The following is a 15,083-nucleotide window of genomic DNA, read 5'->3' on the forward strand; positions in this document are numbered from 1 at the left end:
ATATAAAGAGAAGGGGGGAGGATCAGGAAGCATCAACACCCGTATGTGCCTTGACCAGGCAAGCCCAGGGTTTTGAACCAATGACCTCAGTGTTCCAGGTCAATGTTTTATCTATGCCACCACAGGTCAGGAATTACCCCAGATTTTTCAAAATTTTCTTTTGCATGTAATATCTTTTTCTATCATGTTCCTTTCTGTCTGTGTATGTGTTGATCTCAAATGAATCTCTTGTAGATAACATATGTATGGGTCTTCTTTTCTTATCCATTCAGCTACTTTATGTCTTTTGACTGGGGCATTTAATCCACTTACATAATAGGTATGTAGTTATTGCCATTTTATTATTCATTTTTCCCTTCTTCTCAAAAAAAGTCCCCTTAACACTTTTTTTGCAATGCTGGTTTGGTGGTGATGAACTCCTTCAGGTTTTGTTTCTTGGGAAGCTCTTTATCTCTCCTTTGATTCTAAATGATAGATTTCCTGGGTATAGTAGTCTTGTCTCTAGGTCCTTGCTTTTCATCACTTTAAATATTTTGTGCCAATCTCTTCTGGCCTACAAAGTTTCTGTCGAGAAATCAGCTGACAGTCTTTTTGGAGCTCTTTTGTAGGTAATTAACTGCTTTTCTCTTGTTGCTTTTAAGCTGTCTCTTTGTCTAACTTTTGGCATTTTAATTATGATGTATCTTGGTGTAGACTTCTTTGAATTCAGCTTGTTTGGGATATTCTTCCTGAATATGTACTTCTGTTTTCTTTTATCAGGTTATGGAAGTTTTCCATCATAATTTCTTCAAATAGGTTTTTAATCCCTTACTATCTCTCTTTTCGTTGTGGTATGCCTCTGATTTAAATGTTGGTATGCTTGATGTTGTCCCAGAGGTCCCTTAAACTATCTTCATTTAAATTTTTCCCCTGTTGCTGTTCTGATGAGGTGTTTTCTGCTATTTTGTCTCCCAAATTGCTTCATTTAATCTGCTGTTGATTTCTTCTAGTGTATTTTTCATTTCTGTTATTGTTCTTTATTTGTGATTTTTTTTTGTTTTCTATCTGCTTTTTTATGTTTACTAACTTTGTTCAAGCTCTCACCGAGTTGATCTGTTTTTTTCTCTAAGTATTCATTGAGCATTCTTATTCATTGTTTTAAACTCTGCCTCTGGTAGATTGTTTGCCTCCATCTTTTTTGTTCTTTTTCTGGAGTTTTTTCCTATACTTTCATTTGGGCATCTTTCTTTGTCTCCTCATTTTTGCTCCCTCCCTGTGTTTGCTTCTATGTATTAAGTATATATGCAACATCTCCTAGTCTTGATAAGATGGCCTTATTAGCAGGTGTCCTATGGGGTCCAGTGGTACAGTCTGTCTGGTCAGTTGAGTCAGGTGCTCCGGAAGTGTCCCTTGTGTGGGTTGTTTGTGTTCTCCTGTTGTAATTGAGTCTTGACTGTGTGGGTAAGGTTGACTGTCAGGCTAACTGATTATGGAAGCAGCCTTGACCATAGCTGGGGCTGACTTCAGGGAGTGGTATTTGCCCCAGTAGGGCTCTGGTGCTGCTGAAACCATCCTTTTGATGGGCTGCTTATAGAGCTAATCAGGTGGTGTTCTACTTTGGTCTGAAAACTTATCACTTGTTGCATTGGTTCTGGGGCCTTTTTGAGTGGCTCTGGTGCAGGCCAAGGTCAGCTGTTGCCTGTGCCTTGTCCTGGGCTACTTGATATAAGCTACAAAGTGATCCATGGTTGACAGCTGCCTGTGCTGGGCTTAGAGGCACATGGAAAAGGCCATGCTTGGAACCCAAAGCCAGCTGTCACCAGCACTGGGCCTGGAGCTCAACAAGTGTCATAGGGTACTTTGAGGTCTGCCAACACCTGCCTGGGGGCCTCACACCTTGGAGAGTTTTTAAGAAAGTTTACAGCTCTGGCCTATACCAGGTACCCATGAAGCACAAGTGCTGAAAGAGCCAAGGTTAGTGTACAAGTTGGGTGAAGCAGTGTCTCAGGGAGTCACCAGGGTGAGGCAAGTGGTGTTTTCCAAATTAATGCAGATTCAGGTTTGGTGTCTGCCTGTGTCTGAAGGCTGTGCAGGAAGACGGCTCAGCGCAGGGCCAGTGGCACTGTTTCTCCAGCTCTTCCTGGAAGTCACACAACTCAGTATCTCTCCGTATGTCTCTGGTGCTCTTTGGGCTGCTATTCTTCCACTGGAGCTTAGGATGAGTGTTTGTAGGTGAGTAAGTCTGGGTTCAGGCCCTTTAGGAGGATGTCTAAATTTCCAGCAACTATCTTCATTGTGGGGGGGGGCATGATTTCTGCTGATTTTCATAGCCAATTGTTGCAAAGACTCCTTTTCCTGGCGTTGGAGCTCTGGGCTGGGGAGCCCGGTTTGGAGCTGGGACCCCTCACTCCTCAGGGGGACCTCTGCACCTGAGATACCCCTCCCAATTCTTAACCCCCACAAGTGGGTGTGGGGCAATCTGTTTTGTGCCTCTGTCCTTCCAATTGGTTTGGACATAGCTTCTTTTTATGTCTTTAGTTGTGGGATTTCCATTTAGCTAGTTTATTGTTCTTTAGTTGTAATTTTTAAGTGGTATCGGGAGGAGGCAAGCACAGTTTTTACCTACCTTTCCATCTTAACTGGAACCTAAAGCACATTATTTTAAAAATTATGGTAGATTTAGGTGGCATATGTGTCTCATTCAGTCTCAAAAGTCTTTCTTTCCTTAGTGCTTGCTGCATGGTATTATATGCTTTCCTGGAGGTATTTCTCCCTTCATTTCACTTGTTTTTAATTTTTCAGAAACTGGTAAATAAGGGAGTAACTGTGCACTCTCGATGCATCCTAACATATTGTTATCAATTATTCTGTGGGGGGTACTTATGTGGAGAAAATTTAACCAGCCCTAGTAGAATTGTGTTGCACTTTACTCTTTTACTTCTCATTCTGCTAAGCTGTTAACTGTGCACAGAACTGCCAGGATAATTTTAATGGTTAAAAATAGGAAGCTGCTTTTTGTGAAAAGAATAATTTTTTTTTTGTCCTGTAAATACAGGTCACATTCTTTGTAAAGCTGTTCTTAATAGGCAAAAATGTACATGTTAAATTACTCTTTAAAAAAACCTATCATGGCCTTAAATGGAGCAGCAACTCAAGTGTGGTTGATATGTTTCCAAAAAACCATCGTTTTAAAAGAGTTTCATTGTCGAGGTGCACCAGGATGTACTTTTAGGTCTATAATACACAGTCTGAGCATCATAACCACATATTTTCCTCATCTCATTCCAACCCTGGTGTGGTGAAACCAAAGAGACACAGGATCAAGGAGAGTCTGAGCATTTGCAGGAAAAGGTCTGTGTAAGTACAGTGAGTACAGATCTTTAAGATCTTCCCCAGACTTCTAAACAGTTGAGAAGGTAGCTTGTTTGCTAAGTAGTGCAAAGTGTCTCCAGGTCTATCGCTGGACCTGCTGACATAATTAATGATTTCATTCCGAGCCTGAAAGAAGGTACTTGTATTCCCTCTGGCATGGGCAGGCCAAGTTCATGTCCAAACTCTAATACTTTGGGTTGATTTTAGCTAACAAGACTGTTGGTCCTCTTGTTGCACACCCAGAACTTGAAAGCCAAATATTATATTAGGCTATGATACTTCCCAGCCTTGAAGAGGTTGACATGTCCTAAATATATAAACAGCTACCACTATCTAAAGACGGATTACATTCTGGTGAGAGATTCATTATTCCTAGGTCAAACTGAGAAAACTAAAAACCATGGAATACTCCCCAACCACCACCAATCACACATCAAACCACTTTGAAGAATCAGTATTTTCCACTAAGCCTATATGCAAATTTTTCTTGTCCCATTTTACACTATGAGGCTAATGGCAATTTTTGAAAATTAATTATGGTCCCGAAAAGACTTTAACAACATTTCTGCTAAAAATAAACTGGAGGCCGAGTAGTGCCCTGAATTCATGATTGCTTACATCTGGTTTCTATTTCTGTGGATTTCATTTGGTTCTCAGAGAGTTCATTCACAGTCATCACAGGTTTAGTTTCCTGTTCTCTGATGGGAGAGCTTGTCTTGATGACCCATGTATTTTTCATCTGAATGCTGTACTTTTCTCCATTAGGAGATGTGGAAAGGGAAAATGAAAAATACATCAGGTCCAACCCAACCAGACTGAAATCTGAACAACATCTTTCAGCACCTGACTTTTTCAGAATACAGAGGCAAATAACAATGAAGAAACCACTCTGTCCAGATCCTTATAGAATGAGGTAGGGAAGAAAAATAGAAGGAAGAAGAAGGGAAGATGGAAAGAAAGGAAGGAAGAAAGAGGAAGAATGGAAAAAGAAGGAATTAAAGGAAGAGCTTCTTTGTCAATAAGAAGCCTCATGCCCATCCCATCGTGCTTCCCATTGCCCACAAGACATGGGAGTGTATTTTTCGTTCTTAATGTGTTAACTTTCAGAAAGGTTTTAAAGAAGGGGATGAGCTATACTTGCTGTTGGTTAAAAACAATCTCTTGAACTCCTCACATTTAGGGAAAGAAATGTAGGGTGTCATGGAGCCTTAGTTCTTAATGATCTGGACTTGGATAGATCCTGGAGTTTGACTCTAACTTATAAGCCATCTTACCTAATGCTGTTTTTCACCATTTAAATTTCCTAGTTGTTCTCCTGTATGCAACTCCTGCCCCCCATTTTGAGATGACTGTTTTGTCTAAATTCCTATCTAGTTTATACTCCAAATTTTATGAAACCTATTCTTTTCACCTTACCATATAATTTTCCTAAATTTAATTTCTGTCAATATGCCAGAAATCAAGTCTTCAAAATATATCAGATGCTATCTTCATTCAATAACAATAATTACAAATATTACTGAGCTCCAGTACTGAGGACTGTGATGACTTCAAATGGTATCATTTTATTTATAACAGGTTGCTGCATTACTTTTTCTAACTAGGTTGAATCTCTCCTAGAACTGGAATTTTATTTTTGTTTTAAAATTTTTCCATTTATTTGAGAGAGAGAGAGAAACATCAACTCATTGTTCTACTTTGTTGTTCTTAGTTGTGCATTCATTGGTTGCTTCTCCTATGTGACCTGACCGGGGGCTGAACCCACAACTTCAGCCCACTGGGCCTATACTCTGTCCACTAAGCCACCCAGCCAGGGTCTAGAACTGGGATTTGAATTAAGTTTTTTCTGACACTACATTACTGCTCTAGTATGATACAGGCTCTGGCTATCACATTCCATATGTCAGAGTCGATTTGGCTGACATGACTGGCCACACAACTACTGACTTCTGCGACCCATCCATGTGGGTTCCTGAAAGCTTTAGTTAAAGACGTTAGGAAGAACTATTCATTGGTCGGCAGTTATTGAGATACTGAGCATCTTCATTGGAAAACATATAACCATAGAATGCTCTAACTCTACAGATGAAAATAAGAAGAACATTCCCTTTTCTGATGATTGCATGATCTTATTACTATGCTCCAGAAATAACCCAAGAATCAACTTTATCTGATGGTTTTATGTCCACATTTACTGAGATTCTAGTCTATGCTAAGTTCTAGTTTTAGAACTTTACAGAAAGCCACATGCATTGGATTATTACTCTAATACCCATAAAAGTGCCTTATCAGGACAGTTTTTTCTCTTTTCTTTCAAGATCACAGTTGGACCTGACCATCTCAACTTTTGTTAAGGGATATAGTATATTTTTGGAAAGTCATGTAAAAATATGTGTACATATTTTGAGAAATTGCTATAAAATATAATTTCATTTAAGCAATTTATTACCCATTTTGTCTAAGCCCTGTATTTTTAAAAAAGGCCATATACCATCATGACATTTCTTGCTTTATTGCTTGGGTTACATTCTTTACCTATTTGTTGTAAGATTACTTCACATCTCTTTTGGAAGTGAGCAGGTAAAAAAAAATCTAGAAGCAGTTGAGATATAGTCAGGGCTATTTACAGATAACATAAACTCTGTTCATTTGTTCATTCAATTATTCACCAAGTATTTCTTGAATAACTTCTAGGCTAGGTACTGTGCTAGGTTCTCGGATTACACTGATGATGGAAATTTTCAGTCCCTTCAAACTGTGACTTAATTCTTGTTGACTAAATATTTTACTAATATCTTTATTATAAATTGAATTTTCACATACTAAATATTTTTTTTATAAATAAATTTTTATTTTAATGGAGTGACATCAATAAATCAGGGTACATATATTCAAAGAAAACATTTCCAGGTTATCTTGTCATTTAGTTCTGTTGTATACCCATCACCCAAAGAGAGATCGTCCTCCATCACCCTCTATCCAGTTTTCTTTGTACCCCTTCTCCTTCCCCTCTCCCTCCTTCCCTCCCCCTACCCTCTGTAACCACCACACTCCTGTCCATGTCTCTTAGTCTCGTTTTTATGTCCCACCAATGTATGGAATCCTGCAGTTCTTGTTTTTTTCTGATTTACTTATTTCACTCCGCATAATGTTATCAAGATTCCACCATTCTGCTGTAAGTGATTCGATGTCATCATTTCTTCTAGCTGAATAGTATACCATGGTGTATATGTGCCCCATCTTCTTTATCCAGTCTTCTATTTTTTTTACAGTGATTAAAAGCCTTTAAGCAAACTCTTGGCCAATACAGCAAAAATCCATAAAAGAGTAGTGTCCTTAACATGTTCACCAAGTCCAAGTTGGCCCCATCACCATGCCAAATCCCTGAAAAATGCAACGCAACCACAGTTCAGTCTGTTAGGAGCTGTCACAAGGAGCAGGAGTCCAGGAAAAGTCCACATCCAGGAAAAGTCCGCATGGCACTGGAATTTTCGCCATTCTATATTTTGCAGCTCATGTCCAGGTCCCAATGACCGCTGCTTCTAGCTGGTAATGATTCAGGTAGACTGGAAAAACCATTTGCAGCACGCGTGGATATGGAGCTTCTGTTCTCCTCTGCCTGGAGAGATGAGACCAGGTTGCTTTTCCCTGGAGCTCTGCGACTGTGGCATGGTAAAGAGAACCTTGGGATACCCTAAGCTGGGTGGCAAAGGTAGATTCATAATAGAAGTTGGCAAAAGGGGGAAAGAGAGCTCTAAATTAGGAGTAGGTCCCAGCCTGAAATATGAGTGGGGCATTGAAGTAGGAGGGATAAAGGAAACACTATATATTAAGCAAAGCAGCAGAAAATAGGACTATCAACAACCACAACAGAGATCTTTGAGGGAAGAATAAAAAACCTGACTATTCAGGCAAAACATAGTTAAGTGGCTCTTGTGCAAATGAGATCAGTTTACCTGATTCTTGGAAGAAATACCCTAGGCTCGTCCACAGTGTTGTAGATGGGGCCAACAGCCCTGGGCACCTTCAGCCTTCAGTGGCAAACCCCAGCTTTCTGGGCAAGGTTAGATCATAGGTGGCTGGAGTAGGGCTGGAAGAGACTGAACCCTCCCTTAGAGGAGCGAGGGGAAAGCCTACCTTCCAGTGTCCCTGTTTCCTCACAGCAGAGGCTTATAAGCCTGGCAGGCTTTAGCTCAATGACCTTCCTTTCCACTATTGAGGCAGGATCCAGATGGCATCCTATGAGACCACATACTAAATATTTTACATTATTTATTATTTGTCTCCACTCATTAGAATGAATGTAAACTATGTGAAGGCCAAGACTTTTGTGTTTTTTTGTTGTACCTCCAGAACCTGGAACAGTGCTTGGCACATGGTAGAAAGATAAATATTTCAAAGAATGAAAGATTAAAGGAAGATTGAAAGGTGCAAACACTTTCACTCTTAATGTACATCCTGGTACATGTACACATATTTTTTTATTTTATTGGATTTATTGGGGTGACATTGATTAATAAAATTATATAGGTTTCAGGTGTTCCATTCTATAATATATACATTACCTGTATATTGTAGTGTGGGTTCACCACCCAAGTCCAGTCTCCCTCCATCACCATTCATCTCTCCGTTTACCCTCTTCTAGGTCCCCCACCCCCCTTTCCCTCCTGTAATCACCATGCTGTTATCTGTGTCTATGAGTTTGTTTTTCCTCTGCTTATGACAGATTTCTACCCTGAGTTGGAAATTTTCTTCATGATTGCCACACACTTATAATTATCTTATATCAATAAACTAAAAGATTACTGATAAATGGAAATAATGTCAGTTTAAACATGATAATCTTTTAAAATACCATATGTAATAATAAGTTAGACTTGCCCAGAAATGAATTATTTTTACTATGAAAGGCAGGCCCTATTTTCATTCCTGTGTGCGTTCATTCTGCCTCCCAATCTATAACACAATTCGAATAGTCTCTATTATCAGATCATGCAGCCAAAGCAGAGAATGTTATTTCACCACACCCCAGGAAGAATTCCTGCTAATGGGAAAGGCTGGCTGGCTATGATGCTTTAGGTGGTTCCATTATAGCTGAATTATTAATCAATCAAAGCTTTGCGTATATTGAATTTCTCTTTTTTTCTTACAGTAAATAAGTCCGTTTTATTGTTGTGGCAGATGAGTTGGGCATAATAATATACCTGGGTCAGTTCCTCACCCCTTTCCCTGACCGCCACATTCAATTGTATAATAATGCCTATGAATGCATTTTTCAGTTATTTTTTTAAAAACCACATTTCCCCTCAAATGACCTGTTGTAGCTGTGGTTAAGTGTTACATTTTCCTTACAATAGCTCTGATCAATAGCCTCTACTTGACCATGGCATTATGAGCTTAATATATTTGCTACGTTAATTCAGAAAAATGCAAAATTATATTAAAAAACTAAAATAAATCTGATCTACAAATCCTCTTTTATAATCCTATATATTACCTTTCATTGCAGTTTAAGGCATCTGTGATTGCATGAAACTTTATTGAGCTATTTTTCAATTCTGTCCAGAAAGCCTGTTGCAGAGCGCAATAGGTTTAAACTTAAAATGCAAGCAACATTATATTGCCTGTTAAAAACATATCATTGAATAGGACTTGAAAATCACAGTTGCTGTCTTGTTTAGTTATCATAGATCTTGGCCCAGAGTTCTTGGCTGGAAAAGTGTTTGAATGGGTCCTATCTCAAGCTCTAATAGAAGCTTCTGGAAGAATAAAAGTTGGCAACATTTTCAGCAGACGGCCAAGGGTAGTGAAAATTACTTTCATGTTATAAACTGGAGAAAATAAAGCAGCATGACCTTAACTGTTGCTTTTAAAAGGGACATCAGACCCCCTGATGTTTAAGAAGGTGCCATGCTCTTGATTTAAAAGATGAAGCTCAAATAGTTAGAGCATTAGTGAATATATAAATAGTAAACATCAAGGGAAAGTTGAATGCTTTATCAGTTTTAGTGGGAGAATATTCCGTGGTGCATTCAGCCTGCCTTCAGTGCAAAGTACAGGGGGTATCACTCATTCATTAGGTTCTCCTAAATGCTTCTCAAAGAAATATCATTGTTATCTTAAACTGAACCACAGAAAATGAGGCAGGAAGGCAAAGCCACAGACTCCATATAAAGAATGTAACACCTGAATTGCAACCTGTTGGCTTCCAATTTTTGCTACATTTGTTTAGGTAGTGAGGACTATATTTATAATTTGTCATGAATATATATTGGCAAGGTGAGTTGTGGAAAGAGTGAGTCAAAACCCAGATTTTAGTCCTGGATCTTCCTTTTACCAGCTTGTTTTATCAACTTGAAAATGCACAAAACCTCCCAGAGTCAGAGTTTTTTGCCTGTGCAATGGGAATTGCATTAATACCCACTTCACAGGGCTGTCAAGAGGATCAGATGAAATAATACGGGTAAAGTGACTTTATAAGCTGCAAAGCCTTACTGAGGTATTTAATTAAATGTATATATTATTACATTTGACAACTCTTCTATATAGAAACACATAGGTCTTAATCTGAATTATTCTCTCCTCAGGCCTTCAGATGAATAAGCATTTGAAAGCACATTGGGAAAATTAGACAAGGAAAATGACCTTACGGTTGAGAATATTTGTTTGTCTCTTTACTCTCTCAATATCTTCCTTCCTTTACCTGATAAATATTAGAATTGTGTAAATCAGGTCAGGAGATAGCAGTCTCCTTGATTCTCAGCATCAATGCCATCCTGAATATCTTTTATTTATCTTACTGATCCATGTCACCCTGTTAAATTTAATTTTCCAAATAACACTAAAACAAAATAAAAATGAATGTCTTTTAAATAAGGGATTCGTAGCAGGGGCCGGTCTTTTCTCGCTCACTGCTGCTATGGAAGCATCTTTGCTCAGGCAGCTCTCTTTGCCGTGGCCGTCACAATCTCCATGGCCTCCTAGGAATCAGCAACGTTCGCTTGTGGGGAGAGTCAGTTTGACCCTTGGGTCATCATGGTATCTAAGAAGTTCTCAGACATAACAACAAACTTCGAGGCTGGAGTCCGAATAGAGAGATAAGAATTAGAAATTAAAAAACTGAAAACGAAAGGGCATGAAACAGTATATTCAGCAAATACACTGACACAGGGAAAGGGGACAAAACCTCAAACATTTTAACTGGGGAGATTAAATAAGGGAACAGAGGATATAAAGAGAAAAAGGGGAAATATTAATTCACACGGAGAATTTAATTTCAAGTATTTATCTTGCTTGTGTCTGAACATGTTGAAATTTTCATCCTCCCTCCTAGGGGATTTTTCAGGCTACTAATTTTTAGGAGCTTGTATCCATCTGATGGGCAGAGCCGAAAGAACGTGGGGTTGATAAGGTCAGATCAAGGTCTGAATTTCTCCAAATACTGCTTGTCTGAATTAGCGGCTGTAATTTTTTTCCCACCTAAGCCTGTGTCATGATCATAAAGAACATTAGAATTCATATTTAAAGTTCCTGTTTTCTGAGTGATATTTGTGACTGCAGTCCTGGAGAGGAAAGTATCCTAAAATCAAAGGAACTTTGCTAATGCACACAAGTTGGATATGGACCACACCTGACTTGGAGTCTTAATTCTACCTGTCATAAAAGTTTATGTTAGGCTTGGAAAGAATTAATAAGATTAACAATTGAATTAATTATTTATTTATTGAATTCACTTCCCAGACTGTGAGGTTATTTCCAAGGGATATAGAAATATATATAACGCATGGGTTTGGATATATGGCTGGTCCGTCCCCCTGGGATGCTCATAGTGCCCCATGCTAGAGCAAACCGTGGGCCTGAACCGTTGCCTGGCCTCTGCCCATAGGCTGCTGGCACTGAAGCGGGCTGCACAGTGGAAAAAAGAAAAGAAAAGAAATATGTATAAAAAAAGATGCTATCTAGTTTCTTGTGTGTGTGTGGGGTGGGTTGGGGTGGGGTGGGGTGGGGGCGGTGGTGTGGGGAATTAGGCCTGCATAAAATAATTAAGCCCTCTGTTTTCTCCTAAATAACTCAATCTTATGCCATGTTGTATCTTCAATAAGAAAGAAAGGATATACAAAAGCCTCGGACTCCTTTTGATGGTATCAGGCTTCTGATGGAGCAGAAAAGAGCCCAATACTGTGGTGTAGCACAATAATTCTAATTTCTAAAGAGAAGGGCAGAACCCTGTCCAGTGAACATTTTCTCATCGATAATGATTAGTGTACACTTGAATCCATGTTAACACAATAAATTAAAACTAATACAAATTTTAAAAAATAATAATGATTAGTGTACTAAATCTAAGAAAAATTTTTATTTTAGAGAGATTACTTACTTAGGAGATACTGTTGGTTACCTAACATCATTCTTCAAACGTTCTTTCTCCTTCCTAATAAGATTCAGATTTTTTTTCAGGCAACTACCTTTCTTTGTGTGACCACATTTGGGGGTGGGGTAGGCCCCACCTCTGACCTGCAGCCCTGACAGTGGGTTCTGGATGATCTACACCAAGTGTGGAGATCTTATTCCTCTGCCAGTAATTGGTTAGGTATAGACATGTGATCTAATCTTTTTTTTTTTTTTAAGATTCTCTCTTTTTTAAAAAGAAAGATTATTAATTTTAGAGAGAAAAGAAGGGAGAGAGAGAGGGAGAAAGAGAGAGAGGGGGAGAGAGAAACATTGATTTATTTCTGTACACTGATCTGTTTCTGTATGTGGCCTGACCAGGGACTTAACCACAGCCTTTGCATATTGGGTCACTGTTCTAAGCTATCCAGCCAGGGTGGCATGTGATCTAGTTCTGTTCAATAAAGTCTTGATTGGATGAACCTGGGAGATTCTGGGAGGATTTGTTGTTGTTGTTTCTAAGAGAAACAGGGAACACCATCTCTACCTTATGTAGACACAGTCATGGTTGGACACAGTGCCCGGATCTCTGGCAGCCATTTTTCTCTGAATCTGAAGATGAAGCTAACCTCCAGAGGAAGGCCGACCCGAGAGGATCGTAGAGAAGTAGAGTCAAGGTCACCTATATGACACCTGGAGATGGACTACCTATGAAATTTGTGTTGAGAGATAATCAATGATATAACTATTAAGCCACTTTGAGCTGTTTTCTTTATTTGCAACTGACAAATTTCTAACAGATAGTTTCTGTGTGAAGGAATCAGAGGGTTAATGTCTCTCACCGGTGTTCTGTAGCCTAGAAAAACCTATCTTCACCCTAGCCCAGATCTGAAGCCTATCTTTCACTTAGGAACCATGAAATTGAACAGAGATGATTATCAGTGTTGATCTAATTGAAGCCCAGAATATACCTTGAGATGGAGGACTCAGAAAGTAACCAAATATCAGATTTTATCCTGTGGAAGTAGGGAAGTTTTTCTTTTTTCTTTTTTTTTACTGAACCTTTTTTTAAAAATTATTTTTATTTATTTATTCATTTTAGAGAAGAGAGAGAGAGAGAGAGAAAGAGAAGGGGGGAGGAGCAGGAAGCATCAACTCCCACATGTGCCTTGACCAGGCAAGCCCAGAGTTTTGAACCAGCAACCTCAGCATTCCAGGTCGATGCTTTATCCACTGTGCCACCACAGGTCAGGCGGGAAGTTTTTCTAAAGGAGGAGTTGGAGTTGCTTGATCTGGGAGACCTGAGAGGCATGATGTACGTGGGAATCTAAGTTTTAAAGTGCCGTGCCTAGTGTAAAACAGTGAAAGTCCAAATTAGCTAAAATTACATCTTTTGCTCCTCTTTCCCTTCTGAGACTGCTTATTAACGTACTTTGAATAGGTGTCATAGTCTTAGGTGTTAGGCTGGTGGAAACTTAGGTGGCTAGGGGTTGAGGTATTTGTTACATTTTATGGTCTCTTAAGCATGACTAACCAATTTTTCAATGGATGGACTATAAGATATTATAGAAATGAAGAGAGAAACATGACCTAGGAAAGATACAACACACTTTATTTTTAAGACTTTTTTTTTCTAACATTTTCTCTCTAAAACTGCACTACATTTCACAATTTCTTTTGGCCAAATGGCAGTCATGATGTAGTTGTCATTGCCTGTTCACATGCATCAGTGCTCATAGAATTGGCTCCAGTGGCTTAGTAGGAATTCCTAAAGACAGCAGTGGAATTCCCTTTTAAGAAATGCTGCATCACTAACAGTCCTGATGGCACAAAGGATGGTATTGTGTGCCAAAACATGGACATGGTTGATTCTGAGTTTGGAAATCATTCAGAAAAGTCAGACTGTGAATGTGAATAATTTAACCAATGTTTTTTTAACCAATATGTTTTATGAAAAAACGTATGTCTATATGTCTAACAAGTTTTTCAGTATGGATAAAATAAGCATTCTAAGTTATAAGAATACAATATATCATAACTTTATTGACAGCATTAATGATTATTTCGGAAGTATGGTGCCTCATTAGTTGATAACTTCTCAGATTCAGTGAAAGACGGTAGCTAGATGCTCAGATCCCATTGTTACTGAAGAACCAGATGCTTCTACACTTATCAGAAGATTTTTTTTCTGAGCATAGTCACCTCTCATGTTACTCTTCTTTGTTATTTTTTTATTTTTTTTATATAATTTTATTTTTTTAATGGGGTGACATCAATAAATCAGGATACATATATTCAAAGATAACAAGTCCAGGTTATCTTGTCGTTCAATTATGTTGCATACCCACCACCCAAAGTCAGATTGTCCTCTGTCACCTTCTATCTTGTTTTCTTTGTGCCCCTCCCCAGCCCCTATCCCTCTCCCATTCCCACCTCCCCCCCGTAACCACCACACTCTTATAAATGTCTCTTAGTTTCACTATTATGTCCCACCTACGTATGGAATAATACAGTTCCTGTTTTTTTCTGATTTACTTATTTCGCTTCGTATCATGTTATCAAGATCCCACCATTTTGCTGTAAATGTTCCGATGTCATCATTTCTTATGGCTGAGTAGTATTCCATAGTGTATATGTGCCACATCTTCTTTATCCAGTCATCTATTGATGGGCTTTTTGGTTGTTTCCATGTCCTGGCCACTGTGAACAATGCTGCAATAAACATGGGGCTGCATGTGTCCTTACGTATCAATGTTTCTGAGTTTTTGGGATATATACCCAGTAGAGGGATTGCTGGGTCATAAGGTAGTTCTATTTTCAGTTTTTTGAGGAACCACCATACTTTCTTCCATAATGGCTGTACTACTTTACATTCCCACCAACAGTGTATGAGGGTTCCTTTTTCTCCACAGCCTCTCCAACATTTGCTGTTACCTGACTTGCTAATAACAGCTAATCGAACAGGTGTGAGGTGGTATCTCATTGCCGTTTTGATTTGCATTTCTCTAATAGCTAAAGAAGATGAGCATCTTTTCATATATCTGTTGGCCATTTGTATTTCTTCCTGGGAGAAGTGTCTATTCATATCCTCTTCCCATTTTTTTATTGGATTGTTTGTTTGTTTGTTGTTGAGTTTTATGAGTTCTTTGTATATTTTGGATATTAGGCCCTTATCTGAGCTGTCGTTTGAGAAAATCATTTCCCATTTAGTTGGCTTTCTGTTTATTTTGTTATCAGTTTCTCTTGCTGAGCAAAAACTTTTTATTCTGATGTAGTCCCATTCATTAATTTTTGCCTTCACTTCTCTTGCCATTGGAGTCAAATTCATAAAATGCTCTTTAAAA

The 15,083-nt window shown here is 38.7% G+C and overlaps 1 non-coding gene across 1 annotated transcript; it reads left to right on the forward strand.

Moving 5' to 3' along the window:
- Window positions 1–11,132: 11,132 nt before the first annotated feature.
- Window positions 11,133–11,266, forward strand: LOC136396098 (small nucleolar RNA SNORA42/SNORA80 family). The gene has a single exon (XR_010749519.1). It is a non-coding gene; the product is annotated as a small nucleolar RNA SNORA42/SNORA80 family (small nucleolar RNA).
- Window positions 11,267–15,083: the final 3,817 nt, after the last annotated feature.

Source organism: Saccopteryx leptura, chromosome 2, assembly GCF_036850995.1.
Source record: "Saccopteryx leptura isolate mSacLep1 chromosome 2, mSacLep1_pri_phased_curated, whole genome shotgun sequence".
Lineage (NCBI taxonomy): Eukaryota > Metazoa > Chordata > Mammalia > Chiroptera > Emballonuridae > Saccopteryx > Saccopteryx leptura.